General features: G+C 43.0%; 1 non-coding gene across 1 annotated transcript; it reads left to right on the forward strand.

Moving 5' to 3' along the window:
- The first annotated feature begins 15324 nt into the window (after positions 1 to 15324).
- Positions 15325 to 15398, forward strand: Trnat-ugu (transfer RNA threonine (anticodon UGU)). The gene has a single exon. It is a non-coding gene; the product is annotated as a tRNA-Thr (tRNA).
- The last annotated feature ends 1230 nt before the right edge of the window (positions 15399 to 16628 follow it).

Here is a 16628-nt window from a genome sequence, read left to right on the forward strand (position 1 = left end):
CTTTGTCAAGAATCCATTAACGAGTACTCGAACTATTGCGACTGTCTCTGGACGTTCTGTATGAGCAATGATCACTCGCATATCCGCACCATTTACATAGGGTACACGCTATGAGTTCAGCCAATTTTCCACAGTGCGCTACCTACAGCATGTGGTTGCTACACCGCTGCATCGAACATCCCTGTTTCCACGCCGAGTTCTGTTCACAGATGAATACAAGCGCACTAGGGATTTTGTTCTGAATTTGAGCAACAGCTCCGTGCCACACATGTTCAGGGGTTTCAGCACCAGTTTGGTATTATCATGTGGGCAGATATTCTGGACGGTCATGAGATTGGGCCATACGTCCTTCCACTCAAGCTAACTGGTCCTGCAAACTTGACTATCGTACAAGACGTCATGGACCCGCTTTTAGAAGCTGTACCACTAATGCCCGTAAGAAAATGTGGTTTCAGCATGATAGTACTCCACATCACTTCTGACGTGCAGTTCTGAGACATCTCAACAGACGTTATTGTAAAAGATGGATAGGCCGAGGTGGTCCAACCACGTGTCCGCCGCTATAGCCGTATTGAAGACCTATGGACTACTTCTTGTGGGGCCGTATGTAAAATTTAATTTACGAGTCTCCTGTAGCTCCAGAGGAAGATTGCCAGCACGAGTTCTGGTCACTGCAATTGAAATTGAATAGATACTGAGTGGGACGGAGAGAATACCAGAACATGCTTTGTAGTTACAGAGTGTGTAATAACATTGGTGATCGCTACATCGAGCTGCTGTTGTAACGCATCAGTACAGTTCTGTGCGTACAGTACGATGGATTCTTTTTTGTTTTGGAACAATGTAAACACGTAATGTTTAAGTGTTAATAGGAACAAATGTGCTTAAGTGATAAATGGATGTTTCGTTATGTTTCATTTCGAACTATTACCTAAAATTGTACTGTGTGACACCTAATTCAATTCCTCAAGCGAAAGTGGATGAGATAAACATCTGAACTGAAACAGTCTTAGAACGGAAACGGTACGTTTCCAGACATTGATTTCTATTAAAATTATTACGTATTCACTTCCTTCTATAAGTTAGAAGTTTGTAACGGGAATTTGCGAACATCCTGTATATAAGAATGGAAAAGGAAATTGTGTGAGCATTAGATGACCATCAGATTGGCTTTGGGAGAGAGATGGGCATAAGAGAGGCAGTTCTGACATTACTACTGATAATGGAAACAAGACCCCAAAAAATTTATAGACGCGCTTATAGGGTTTCTCAACACAGAAAAGCGTTCTACATTGTAAAATCGTGCCATATGCTCGAAATTTCCAGGAAGACATTTGTTAAGTATACTGAAAAACGGATAATTGGATAGTATACGCTATGTACAAGAAGGTGCAAAAGGTATCAACAAGAACGGAAGCTCTGATTAGAAAAGATGTAAGACAGATATGTATTCCGTCGCCCCCTGTTGTTGACTTTGTCGAAAAAGCAAGGACGGAAATACGTAAAAGTTTGAGGAAAGGGTTTAAAATTCTGGGTGAAAGGATATCAGTGATAAGATTCGCTTACAGCGTTGCTATTGTCAGCAAAACTAGGAAGAAAGGCAAGACTTCTAGAATGAAATAAAAGGCTAACGAGCACACACTTTAGATTGAGAGTAAACTGAAGAAAGACGAAAGTAATGAGCTGTAGCAGGAATGAGATGAACGGTATAATTTTTTTGGAAGTTTGTGGTAAGTTTCTAAGGGAGCAAACTGCTGAGGTCATCGGTCCCTAGGCTTACACACTACTTAATCTAACTTACGCTAAGGACAAAACACACACACACATACACACACGCACATACACACACACCCATGCCCGAGGGAGGGCTCGAACCTCCGATGGGGGCAGCCGGGCGAACCGTGGCAAGGCGCCTTGACCACACGGCTACTCCGCTCAACGCGGTATAGTTGCCATTGAAACTGGGGACCACGAAGTAGACAAAGTGTAGGAATTTTGCTATCTTGAAAGGAAAATAGCACACGATAGACGAAACAGGAAGACATCAAAAGCAGGTTAGCAAAGAGTGTATTCCTGGACAAAAGAAGTCCATTAACATCGAACATTTTTCTTAACTTGAGGAAGACATTTCTAAGAATGTGCGTTAGGAACACAGCACTGTTGTAGGTGAATCATGTACTGAGTGACACATGGAAAAGAAGAGAATCGAAGCGGTTTAGACGTGGCTGTATTGAAAGATGTTCAGAATTAGGTGAACTGATAAGGTAAGAAGAGGGGAAGTTCTCTGCAGAATTGGCGAGGAGGGAACAAGTGGAAATCACTGACAAAGAGGGACAGGATAATAGGGCATGTGCTAAGATGGCAAGGAATAAGTTGCATAATACTTTCTGAAGTTGTAAAGGGTGTAATCACGCAACAGATAAATTCCGTAACCTCCTAATAAAAAAGTGACTAACCTCCCAATAAAAATGTGACTCATATATAAACTTTCAAAAAAAATCTCGTAATGTAACCTTTCAATAATTAACTGACTGTAAATCTAAACTGGTAAATCTGGGCGCCAGCAGTGCTGCGTTATGCCCCTGAAAAATCATTCTGAATAAACTGAAAATTCTTACCTTAATGAAGTAGCCGGATAACGCGTATATATCTGCTCCTATAAGAAATTGTTCTGGAACAGCCCAGTGCAGTGATGGCCACTAGATTTTGTTATGTATAAAAAAACAACTGATTTTCATTGCGATAATCGGCATGACTATGGATAGGAGAAATTAGTTGTTGTTGCTGTTGTGGTCTTCAGTCCTGAGACTGGTTTGATGCAGCTCTCCATGCTACTCTATCCTGTGCAAGCTGCTTCATCTCCCAGTACCTACTGCAACCTACATCCTTTCGAATCTGCTTAGTGTATTCCTCTCTTGGTCTCCCTCTACGATTTTTAACCTCCACGCTGCCCTCCAATACTAAATTGGTGATCCCTTGATGCCTCAGAACATGTCCTACCAACCGATCCCTTCCTCTAGTCAAGTTGTGGCACAAACTCCTCCTCTCCCCAATCTATTCAATATCTCCTCATTAGTTATGTGATCTACCCATCTAAATTAGTAAAAACTTTAAATTCAGATGAATAACTGTTAAGAGTTTTTTTTAAGAAAGATTATTATTGAAAGAGTTTTGAAAACATTTTCATGGGACTTTGATACAGTACAAAAATCAGTTGTAGCAACTAACGTATGCCCGCGGCAATAAAGAACAATAATTTTTGCTTTTACCTTATACAGTACTACATTGCTCAGGCACCGCCATCGTTCTCGACGACCTTACCAAATCGCCCGACTGCGAGCTACTATTACTAGTGCTGCCGACACTGCTCTCTGGTAAGCGATTCTATTGTAGCTTACATATTGCAGGCAGCGCGTGAGCAATCCATCGAAGTTACATCTGCTCGAGTGCGCTAGTAATAAATTCCTTAGTCATGGACCTCTTACAAGGGTAATAATTGTACGGAAAGACAGAATGGCAATATATCCTACAGTCGATCCAGTCGCAATATTGTAACGACCGCCTATGTTCGACGTCAGCGTGCAGTAACCACTGACAGGCGGGAGGAACCAGTACTAACAATGCAGGGCATATAAAGCGTGCCAGGGGGTGCGGAAAACAGAGCAATCGCTGTCGTAATGGGGAAATGGAGTTATTTATTTGATCCGAAACAGTTGAGTTTGTAAACTGTTCGCCTCCCATGGTGCTTAAAGTACAGGGTGATTCAAAAAGAATACCACAACTTTAGGAATTTAAAACTCTGCAACGACAAAAGGCAGACCCAAGCACCATCTGTCAGCGAATTAAGGGAGTTATAAAGTTTCATTTAGTTGTACATGTGTTCGCTTGAGGCGCTGTTGACTAGCCGTCAGTGTCCGTTGATGCTAAGATGACGACCGCTCAACAGAAAGCTTTTTGTGTTATTGAGTAAGGCAGAAGTGAATAGACGACAGTTGTTCAGCGTGCATTTCGAACGAAGTATGGTGTTAAACCTCCTGATAGGTGGTGTATTAAACGGTGGTATAAACAGTTTACAGAGAATGGGTGTTTGTGCAAAGGGAAAAGTTCTGTACGGCCTTCTTCGAAGGTGCTACTGTAACTGGACTACAGTACCTGGAAATGTTAGAGAATTGGCTGTTCCCTCAGCTCGAACAAAAAGCGCAACAATTCATATTTCAGCAAGATGGAGCGCCACCACATTGGCACTTATCTGTCCGTAACTACCTGAAAGTCAACTACCCGTGGCGATGGATCGGCCGCCAGGCAGCCCGTGACAGAGCACTTCATCACTGGCCTCCAAGAAGCCCTGATCTTACCCCCTGCGATTTTTTCTTATGGGGGTATGTTAAGGATATGGTGTCTCGGCCACATCTCCCAGCCACCATTGATGATTTGAAACGAGAAATAACAGCAGCTATCCAAACTGTTACGCCTGATATGCTACAGAGAGTGTCGAACGAGTTGGAGTATCGGGTTGATATTGCTCGATTGTCTGGAGGGGGCCATATTGAACATCTCTGAACTTGTTTTTGAGTGAAAAAAAACCTTTTTAAATACTCTTTGTAATGATGTATAGCAGAAGGTTATATTTTGTTTCTTTCATTAAATACACATTTTTAAAGTTGTGGTATTCTTTTTGAATCACCCTGTATACTGTGCACGGAAAAAGGCGCTATCCAAAAAAAAAAAAAAAAAAGTTCAAATGGCTCTGAGCACTATGGGACTTAACATCTGTGGTCATCAGTTCCCTAGAACTTAGAACTACTTAAACCTAACTAACCTAAGGACATCACACACATCTATGCCCGAGGCAGGATTCGAACCTGCGACAGTAGCGGTCACACGGTTCCAGACTGAAGCGCCTAGAACGGCACAGCCACACCGGCCGGCGGCGCTGTCCAAAACCAGCGCTAAGAGAACTCTGGTGCTCCACGGGCCATAGATGACTAGGTGTGGAGATGTGTACAGGCGAATAGACATGCAGCTGTTGTGCAGCTGACCGCCCAGTTGAACCGAGGGTTTACCAACAGTGTCTCCTCAATGACCGTTCAACGAACGTTGCTATGTATATGCATCCACAGCAGGCGAGTGGTATAGGCACCCATGCTGATTGGTGTTCACCGACGAAGAGGGCTGGAATTTACACGTCAATACCGCAACTAGAAGTCCACTGATTTGCGACAAGTAGCCTTTCCAGATGAATCACATTTTGTGCTCCACGGGCAGATGGCGTGTAAGGCCCTGCAACAATCATTGGAAGGGTGTAGGCTGGATAATGGAGCAATATGATCTGGGGATTGTTTCCGTGACATTCCCTGGGTGATCTCGCCATGCTGGAGGGCACAATAGATCAATACAATCTATCTATCAATCTATCTTTGGGGACCGTGTTCGCACTTACACGCAATTTTTTGTCCTCAGAGCGATGGCATCTACCATCAGGACAATGTAACGAGTTACACAGCTCGCAATGCATGTGCATGGGTCGAAGAGCACCAGAATGAGTTTACTCTACTTCCCTGGCCGTCAGAAGCCCCTGGATTTAAACGCAATCTAGAGTCTGTGGGAGCACTTTCATCAGGTTGTTCGCGTCATGGATCCCCAACTAAGAAACCTAACATAGCTGACAACGGCACTGGAATCACTATGGTTCCACATCTTTGTCGGTAGTTTTCAGAACCTCACGAGACGCTCTTCCAGCATGTCCGCTCTTCAAAAGGTGGTATTCAGGCTTTTGACAAGTGGCGCCACTAATGTGACTTCATTGTGTAATTGGACGCAAGTGCCAGTTTGAGGTGGATAAATTGGCACAGCAGGTGAAGAATTCGTCACGGATCGCAACAAATCAGTCAGGAGATTGACAATAGATAAGCTATAACTATTCATCAGTTGATAGCTGTGGTCGCCCCTTATTTTTGTGCTTTGTGCATAGTTATACATCTACATCTACATGATTACTCTGCAATACACATTTAAGTACTTGGCAGAGGGTTCATCGAAACACAATCTTACTATCTCTCTACCATTCCACTCCCGAACAGCACGCGGGAAAAACGAACACCTAAACCTTTCTGTTCGAGCTCTGATTTCTCTTATTTTATTTTGATGATCATTCCTACCTATGTAGGTTGGGCTCAACAAAATATTTTCGCATTCGGAAGAGAAAGTTGGTGACTGAAATTTCGTAAATAGATCTCGCCGCGACGAAAAACGTCCCATCTCGCGTATCATATCTGCCACACTCTCTCCCCTATGACGTGATAATACAAAACGAGCTGCCCTTTCTTGCACGCTTTCTATGTCCTCCGTCAATCCCACCTGGTAAGGAACCCACACCGCGCAGCAGTATTCTAACAGAGGACGAACGAGTGTAGTGTAAGCTGTCTCTTTACTGGACTTGTTGTATTTTCTAAGTGTTCTGCCAATGAAACGCAACCTTTGGCTCGCCTTCCCCACAATATTATCTACGTGGTATTTCCAACTGAAGTTGTTCTTAATTTTTACACCGAGGAACTTAGTTGGATTGACAGCCTTGAGAATTGTACTATTTATCGAGTAATCGAATTCCAACGGATTTCTTTTGGAAGTCATGTGGATCACCTCACACTTTTCGTTATTTAGCGTCAACTGCCACCTGCCACACCATACAGCAATCTTTTCTAAATCGCTTTGCAACTGATACTGGTCTCCGGACGACCTTACTAGACGGTAAATTACAGCATCATCTGCGAACAATCTAAGAGAACTGCTCAGATTGTCACCCAGGTCATTTATATAGATCAGGAACAGCAGAGGTCCCTGGGGGACACCTGATATCACATTATCTGCTTTTTTTGTTTGATGCTTTTCATCTTTCAATATACACACCACACAACGATGATCCTCTTAAAGAGAAAAGCAGCCAGCTGTTCGCACAGAAACTGACATCGTGGGGTGCTGTCTGCACCCGCTCCCATCAGTTCCTCGTGCGTTTAATTCCCCGACTTGCCGCCAGTCTCAGTCGCGCTGGCAGTGCTGAGCGGTTCCTTAGGCAGTCGGCGAGTCTCCCCCGTCGTGGGCGACGACTGCGAGAGAAGCCGCGATAACGAATTCCTGGCGCGCGCTCCGGGCGCGAATGTAAAAAGGGCGCCAATCTGGCGGGCAGGCCGCTTGGCTTTCAGGGCCAGCGCCCGCCGGAATGGCCGGGCTGAGTTAACTCAGCTCTTGATAGAACGCGGGAAATGCCAGCGACCTACGCCTTCTGGAATCCACTCGCCGCTCGCCGGTGCCGCCCGCATTCCTCCAGAGCCGACGGAGCAATGAGGCTCCTTGCGCGGAAACGTGTCTGTTGTTCGCACTTCAGTTGCCGAATTGCGTTAGGACTGGATGACAGACATTCTTTGAGTATCTACTGCGCTGGGTCAGTGGCGGCACTGTTCAGATATATTCCTTACTGTTAACGTCTCCCATATACTCTAACACGCAAGAAAAACACAACACCCAACGACTCACCACGAAGGAATTATCCGACTGGGACAGAAATAGCTAAAAGTGACGTACATTTAGAGGAACTCGGGGCGGAACGGCATACTTAATGTTTAACAATTTCTGTAAAATAAGAGAACACAAGGGAACAATTCTTCAAGTGATAAAAACCACCTTCTAGTGTAACCTAATTTACCTTATTTTAAAATCACTTAAAACAATACATTTTGCATTTTTTACAATTTTTCAACGAAAGTGTTGCATATTTCCCGTTCCACCCCACCTACGGGGCGGAATGGGATAAGGGAATTTTTTGTAAAATTGTTGCATAAACGTTGAATCTGAATTACGAATATCGTATTAAACTATGACAAAATGTTGTATAACAGGCAATTCAGACTAAGGAATGTGTAATTTAAACAATTAAAAAGTCATTCGTCAAAATAAGAAAATATTTTAATGTCATTCTGAAAAATGTACAATGCTTAATAACCACAAAATCACTAACTACTCGCCCTTTCGACAATAGTCACAATTCAGTATTTCCTCTTCATCTTCACTGTCTGTGCCAGCACATGAATTGTGTGCCCATTCTGGCATACGACCCAGCCCTCATTAGAAACGGAGTAGAAGTCCCCACACTAGAGACACTCAACATCCTCTCTCTCTGATTCTCTCTTCTCCATAATCTTCTTCCTTTTATTTTTCTTAAGGTCTTTGATGTCCTCTGTTTTGGTTTTTTTTTTTTTTTTTTGGTGTACAGTTTGATATTTTTGCCTTAAGTTGCATTGAACCTGACTACTCTATCCTGACATTGTTGATATTTGTGCACCGTCCTCCTTTCTGTAGGCCTACTTTACGTGTGACAGCATTCTGCAGTTCCTTCTTATAAGAAGAATCTGCCAATACGACGGTTTTTCCTTTTCGTCTTGTAGTCCGCCCTGTATTTTGACAGATTAGTGGGATTGGAATGACAGCCTCGGGCGATATCTGGAAAGCTGAGTTGTTCGGCGAACATAGCTGGTTGGGAGAGTCTGGCATCCACGAACATCCAGGCTGGTTTGCTTTCTACTTGCATCAAAATTTGACGGGGCTGAATGGGACACGCCCATTCTGCCCCGTCCCGTTCCTCCCCAAGAGCCCTTTTGAGGTTAACAACTTTTATGGAGTGTAATAACTGATGTATTTAAACGCATTAAATAACTAAAGTATAACAAATGACATGCACTTTAAGGGAATGTGTCATTTTAGGGTATACAATTAACAGCTTACCTGGCGCTGAAATTCACCAAACGTTAGAACAACGCAAGTGGTAACGTGACGGACAACAATTCACTTAGATCTCGCACTTCAAACAAAATCTGAATGGCTGCCCTCACTTCCCTTCCATTCGGAGAAACAGTTACATGCCCATACAACAGGTTGCAATACTGTCCAGTCTAGAAAAGTGCAATTTCCCATTGTGCCCCACTATCCCGTTCTGCCCCAAATTCCCCTACAGACAAACAACTGACTACAATTTCAGGAAAACTGGATGATTTACTCAAGAGAAGCAGCTTCACAAATGAAGCAAGTCAGAACACGTCGATCCACCTCTGGTCCTTGTGCAAGACGTTGTTCGGATTGGCATTGATTGACAGAGTTGTTGGATATCCTTTCGAAGGTTATCGTGCCAAATTCTGTCCAATTGCCGCATTAGATCGTTAAAATAACGGGATCGTTGGAAGGCTCTGCCCATTAAGCTCAAAACGTTATCAACTGAGAGAGATGCTTCGACCTTGCTGGCCAAGGTAGAGCTTGGCAAATGTGAAGACGAGCAGTAGAAACACTCGTCGTGTGCTGGCGAGCATTGTCCTCCTCAAATACAAGTCAACGATGGCTTGCCATGAAGGACAACAAAATAGTGCGTAGAATATCGTCTACGTTTCGCTGTGCTGTAACGGTGCCACGGACGACAAACAAAACGAACTTGCTATAAAATGAAATGGCTCCTCAGTCCATGGCGGGTGACAGTCAAGTTGGCATCCCACCGTTGCCCAGACCCTCTCCAGACACCACTTCGTTGCTCATCGGACTCCTTTCGGTCTGGGACTCATCACTCAAATCAGTTCTACTCCAGTCAATGAGATCCCATGCCCTAATGACCAGCGAAGACTTGTCTGGAGATGCCCTGGCAGCGGTGGGATACCAACCTCACACTCATCCGCCATACAGCCTGACAACCAGGGAGTGCTGTCTTAGGTGCCTCTTCATTTTATAGCAGGACCCCTGTAGTTTATCATGCGTGGCAGCCCTACAACTCAGTAGTACGTCGGCAATATTCTACGCACCATTTTTTGACCTTCATGGCAAACCGTCCTTGGCTTATACTTCAGCAAGATAATGTCCAATTGGCTATAGATGTAGAGGCTTATCTCATTAGGGATGAGAGAGATACTGCCTACAGGAAAATTAAAGAGACCTTTGGAGAAAAGAGAACCACTTGCATGAATATTTAGAGATCAGATGGAACCCAGTTCTAAGCAAAGAAGGGAAAACAGAAAGGTGGAAGGAGTATATAGAGGGTCTATACAAGGGCGATGTACTTGAGGACAATATTATGGAAATGGAAGAGGATGTAGATGACGTGGGAGATGTGATAATGCGTGAAGCACGGAAAGACCTAGGTGGAAACAAGGCACCGGGAGTAGACAACATTACATTACATTGGGAGAGTCAGTCCTGACAAAACTCTACCATCTGGTGAGCAAGATGTATGAGACAGGCGAATACCCTCAGACTTCAAGAAGAATGTAATAATTCCAATCCCAAAGAAAGCAGGTGTTGACAGATGTGAAAATTACCGAACTATCAGTTTAATAAGTCACAGCTGCAAAATACTAACACGAATTCTTTACAGACGAATGGAAAAACTAGTAGAAGCTGACCTCGGGGAAGATCAGTTTGGCTTCCGTAGAAATGTTGGAACACGTGAGGCAATACTGACCCTACGACTTATCTTAGAAGAAAGATTAAGGAAAGGCAAACCTACGTTTCTAGCATTTGTAGACTTAGAGAAAGCTTTTGACAATGTTGACTGGAATACTCTCCTTCAAATTCTGAAGGTGGCAGGGGTAAAATACAGGGGGCGAAAAGCTATTTACAATTTGTACAGAAACCAAATGGCAGTTATAAGAGTCGAGGGGCATGAAAGAGAAGCAGTGGTTGGGAAGGGAGTGAGACAGGGTTGTAGTCTCTCCCCGATGTTATTCAATCTGTATATTGAGCAAGCAGTAAAGGAAACAAAAGAAAAATTCCGAGTAGGTATTAAAATCCATGGAGAAGAAATAAAAACTTTGAGGTTCGCCGATGACATTGTAATTCTGTCAGAGACAGCAAAGGACTTGGAAGAGCAGTTGAACTGAATGGATAGTGTCTTGAAAGGAGGATATAAAATGAACATCAACAAAAGCAAAACGAGGATAATGGAATGTAGTCGAATTAAGTCGGGTGATGTTGAGGGTATTAGATCAGGAAATGAGACACTTAAAGTAGTAAAGGAGTTTTGCTATTTGGGGAGCAAAATAAATGATGATGGTCGAAGTAGAGAGGATATAAAATGTAGACTGGCAATGGCAAGGAAAGCGTTTCTGAAGAAGAGAAATTTGTTAACATCGAGTATAGATTTAAGTGTTAGGAAGTCGTTTCTGAAAGTGTTTGTATGGAGTGTAGCCATGTATGGAAGTGAAACGTGGACGATAAATAGTTTGGACAAGAAGAGAATAGAAGCTTTCGAAATGTGGTGCTACAGAAGAATGCTGAAGATTAGATGGGTAGATTACATAACTAATGAGGAGGTATTGAATAGAATTAGGGAGAAGAGGAGTTTGTAGCACAACTTAACTAGAAGAAGGGATCGGTTGGTAGACACGTTCTGAGACATCGAGGGATTACCAATTTAGTATTGGGCCGCAGCGTGGAAGGTAAAAATCGTAGAGGGAGACCTAGAGATGACTACACTAAGCAGATTCAGAAGGATGCAGGTTGCAGTAGGCACTGGGAGATGAAGAAGCTTGCACAGGATAGAGTAGCATGGAGAGCTGCATCAAACCAGCCTCAGGACTGAAGGCCACTACCACAACAACAACAACAACAACAACAATGTCCAGCCGACACGGCGAGTGTTTTACTGCTTGTCTTTGAGCTTGGCAAACCCTACCTTGGATAGGAAGGTCATCGGATCCCTCCTCATTATGGGCAACGCCTTCCAACAAGCTCTGAATTTGGGCAATCTAAGGCGCCAATTGGACAGAATTTGGCATGATATCCCTCAGGAGGACATTCAAGAACTTCATCAATTAATGTTGAGCCAAATAAATCCTTCCACTAACGGCCACAGGTGGACCAACGCGTTAATGACTTGCTCAGTTTGTGAAGTTCTTTCTCTTGAATGACTCATCCAGTTTTCCTGTAATTGTAATCATTTGTTTGTCTCTGCACATACGACACTTCTACTGAATTACGTCCCATTCGGATAATTTCTTCTTGATGTGTCGGTCTTTTGTCTTGGAGAGTATTTACATTTTTAGTCGAGTCTGGTGTTGTAGAGGTAAAGCAGTCGGGCCTGGTGTTGTAAAGCATGTGGCTTGAAATGAAAAGGTCGCGGGACCGAAACCAGGCCGTAGCATGGATATTTTTAGTGTGCGTTTAACCCAATATTCATCTCTCGTTTATGTAAAGGTTCGCCGAAAACGTAAAATGGTTCATATACCATGCTCAATTGTAGGTCCTCTGTCCCTGGTTGGATGACGGAATTAGGTTAAGGCTCTTTGCGACTGTTCTTCCCATCAAGAATTAACTTCGTGGCGTCACCCAGATTAAGCTTGTGAGAAGATGAACTTCAATGTCGCTGAAGAAAATTCCTTTCACCGTTTATGTTTCTTGTAGCTTTCGACACGTGCATCCACTCTCTGACCATGCTACCCCCACGATATGTCATAGATTGTTTTGTTTTACAGCCAACACATTCTTAATAAATTTTGACTTAGTTTTAATACTGAGTGTAGATTTTGCTAGTATTTTCGTAATACTGATAATACTTACATGCGTTTATACAGACTAATCAATATAGTTCTGCATTCAGGCTGACCGGATCGCATTGGTAAAAGTCAAACATCAGGCAAGGAATGACTTTATTGCTCATATGGCACGTTTCGGAATTTATTCATCATCAGATATCCAAGAGCGATTGTTGCACTAAGATATGGCGTTTGAGGCTGTATGTGAAACACATTCGCATACTACCTAGCCTGATATTTGACTTTTACCGTTGTATCCCAGTCAACCTGAATGCAAAACAACTGATTATTATGGTAACGTTCGCCAGCATCCTACCAGACACATTTATATTATTTTATACGCACTGTTCACTTTCTATCAGTGGTTGAAACTATTTTTATCCTGTCAAAATATTTCCACTGCTGTTTACAGTTTACGCAAGATCATTTTTCAGAGATATCCGTTAATAATTTCGGGATCCTTCTTATAACAATTTTTTAAAGTTCAACTTCACAGTTTTCTGTCTTCTTGTGTAGTAAGATGTAAACGAAACATCGAGTGTGGGACAGGGAAGTGTGCTGGGGCCCTTTCTGCCCACGTTGTACGTTAATGGACTACCCGACGTTGTTAACAATAAGACTGTTTGTAGATGATGCAGATATGTACGACAATGAAGTACGGTCTGAAATAGGCTGCATAAATATTGACAAGATTTAGAAGTCCTGCAAAGATTGGTAACTTGCTTCAGATGCTCACAAAAGAAGAATTGTGCAGTTCACAAAACAAAACAAAAAGTAGTATCCTATTATATCAATGAGTCACAGATTTAATCGGCCAACTTATACAAATAACTGGGAGTAACACTTTGTAGGAATATGAGATAGAACGACCACTAAGGCTCAGTGGTGCGTTAAGCAGGTGGTAGAATATCGATTTACTGGTAGAATGCTCGGGAAATGCAATAAGTCTACAAAGAGATCGCTTACGAATCACTCGTCCGGACCATTCTAGACCACTACTGAAGTGTGTGAAACCCGTACGAAATAGGACTAGCAGAGGATATTGAACGTATACAGAGAAGAGTAGCACGAGTGGTCACAGGTTTGTTTGATCTGCGGGAGAGTGGCACAGAGATGCCGAAGAAACTGAACTGACAGATTCTCGAAGAGAGACAGAAACAGTCCTGAGAAAGCCAACTGAACGGTTTCAGGAACCGGCTTTAAATGTTCACTCTAGGAATATGCTACACTCCCCTATGTACCACGCCCGCAGCACATGTGAGAAGAAGACTAATCACAGCAGGCACGGAGGCGTTTAAACAATCGTTTTTCCCCTGCTCCATACTTGAATAGAAAGACAAAAAGCCCTAATAATTAGAATAATTGATACAGTAGCACGCACCCTCTGCCATCCACTTCATAGTGGAGTATACTCGTGGATGCAGGTGCGGCTGCAGACTCACAAAAAATATTGGAGACTCGATTTTATTGTATTCACTGCAGCTAATCACAGACAGTTTATTCATTTATTTTCTTAAGCAACAATGGATCACATTACAATGATGTTAAATTTGTCATCATACCACAATGGAAATGAATAACTCAAAAATTTTCATGCACCCAGAATACATAACTATGCTTCTGTGAGGACGATACAAGTAATCGAGTTGTTTCACCAAGAACAATCCCGGCATTTGTCTGAAATGATTTAGGAAAACAACGACAAGCCTAAATCAAGAGGAAAACCACGGAAAACTTAAATTAAGATCAGGCCAGTGTCTTAACAAATGCACTGTCTCATTCGGTTGCTCCCTATCGTACAATATTCTTTGGTATAAACGCAGTTTAGCTCCTCATCGCTGCACATATCAAAGACACCATGAGCTTGCTGCTATCCCCCTTGCAAAAACTTCAGCACATTCAAAAAGAAAGAACGAATTTCGACTATGAAATACGGAAAACACACTGCGCATGTCACTGGGTAGATGAAGAGTCCAAAATTTATATTGGCACAGACACCATACCATACATTCAACACGAGCACCATGCGTTTCTCGGAAAACATCGAAACGGTAGTCCATTTCATTCCACACACAAATCAACGGCTCCCTATTTATTGAATCGACAGGTTCAATGGTTAGATTTCTCAGTTCTTGAAGGGCAGCTGCCACAATTGGAACAAAGACTGTCTTTTATGTATTGCAATGAGAAAAAAACAGCAAGGTGTGTGTTCTTTTGATGTGGGAGGCCAAAAGCAATGAACAAGATCTTCTCGTCCACCTCTTCCAATTCAACGTTGTGGAATGATGTTGTTAAGGTAACGCCACACCTCATAGTGAAAGTGCCGCGGCGCACTGTCATATATAAGAATGAAATCATTCGAATATTCGTCAAGTTGAGTGGACAGCCGATTTTGAAGCATGCCCAGGTATAACATTCCTGTCACAGCTTCCTTCGTGCAAAAGAAAGGTCTATAAATATGAAGATAACAACTGTTCTGCAAAGAACAGACACCATTGGTAACCGTGCAGCGTCTCTAGAATAAATGATAATTAATTGAAACTCTCAGTTGCCGACAGGTGTTGTTGATTTACCTCGATGGGGACAGCTGAAATTGTGTGCCCCGACCGGGACTCGAAACCGGGATCTCCTGCTTACATGGCAGACGCTCTGTCCATCTGAGCCACCGAGGACATTACGTATGTAGATTGTGGACAGTTGGGAATGTGGGCCTCACGGGAAGCGTGCAAGGGATAAGTCCCTGCTGTCGCGCTATTCATCTGTGTCCTCGGTGGCTCAGATGGATAGAGCGTCTGCCATGTAAGCAGGAGATCCCGGGTTCGAGTCCCGGTCGAGGCACACATTTTCAGCTGTCCCCATCGAGGTAAATCAACAACACCTGTCGGAAGCTGAGGGTTTCAATTAATTATCATTTAAAAGGTCTATAAACTTTGTGAACAGCAACGGCACAAAATGCATTAACTTTCGGTGAACCTATTGACGCAGGGATTTTGTGACCTTCGCAGTGTGTCATTACGCCGGTTACTTTACTCGGTAGATGAAACGTCGCTACGTCCGAAAAGATGTGAAGTTCGCAAAAAATGTCCTCTGTCATATGCTGGAGAACTAAAACGTAAAATTCGTACCTTCTGCTATAGCCTGCGTGAGTTAATTGTTGCAGCAACTGCAACTTGTAAGACGTCACATGTAAGGTGCCGTTTCAGAACACGCCAAACAGTGGTCTGAACAAGTAGAAGTTCCTGGTCTACCCGCCTTGGCTCGACATTTGCATATGCAGCCAACTTCCAAGAATTTTGTAAGCCAGTCGTGTATCTGCTTGGGGGAGGCGGCGGCTTGCTGGATCGTCGGCAGAATGCGCGTTGCGCTTTATCAGTGGACTGACTTTGTGTAAATTCCAACACGCGAAATGACTTCTCTTGTGGTTTAGCCGGCATTTTGCTACAAACACGCAACAGAGTAACTTCAAAACCAAAACCAAATACATAACCTCTATCCAGTGACACACCCAGGGTGTTTCCATCTTTTATCGTTTGTCTGTAATAAACAACTGAAATATGTTCTTTCTTTTTGAATCACCCGGTATTACAATACTTTCTGCCAGTGTCAACAACAACATTTGTAAGCTGTGAATTGTTTGACGGATGGACTTAGAAAAATTCGTTTTTCAATATCTAATGGCACAACTAAAATAAAACATTTTTCTTGCTACAGTACAATTAAAAAATAGAGATTCAGGGGAGTATAACGGGATCCTCTTCTGCGATCTAGCCGTTGGCTGGTTAGTTTTCTGTGACAGGTGCTATTAATCCAGATACGAAGAAAGTATGCGACGCAAGCCCCCACTGGCCTCCCCCGGTGGCATGAAACAAAACATAAACACAATTACATAACGTAGTTAATTAATTCGATATTAATATGAATAAACATCACTGAAAATAATAACACGGGCTCGTCTTGTATCATTGAACTCTTCAGAAGCGTTGTAGACCGAGAAGGTTTGGCGCAGTGCACTGTATGGGCGTGGCGTGGGTTATTTCCTTGCGTTAAACGCGTGCGCGGAAATTAGGT

This window comes from Schistocerca gregaria, chromosome 7 (assembly GCF_023897955.1).
Source record: "Schistocerca gregaria isolate iqSchGreg1 chromosome 7, iqSchGreg1.2, whole genome shotgun sequence".
Lineage (NCBI taxonomy): Eukaryota > Metazoa > Arthropoda > Insecta > Orthoptera > Acrididae > Schistocerca > Schistocerca gregaria.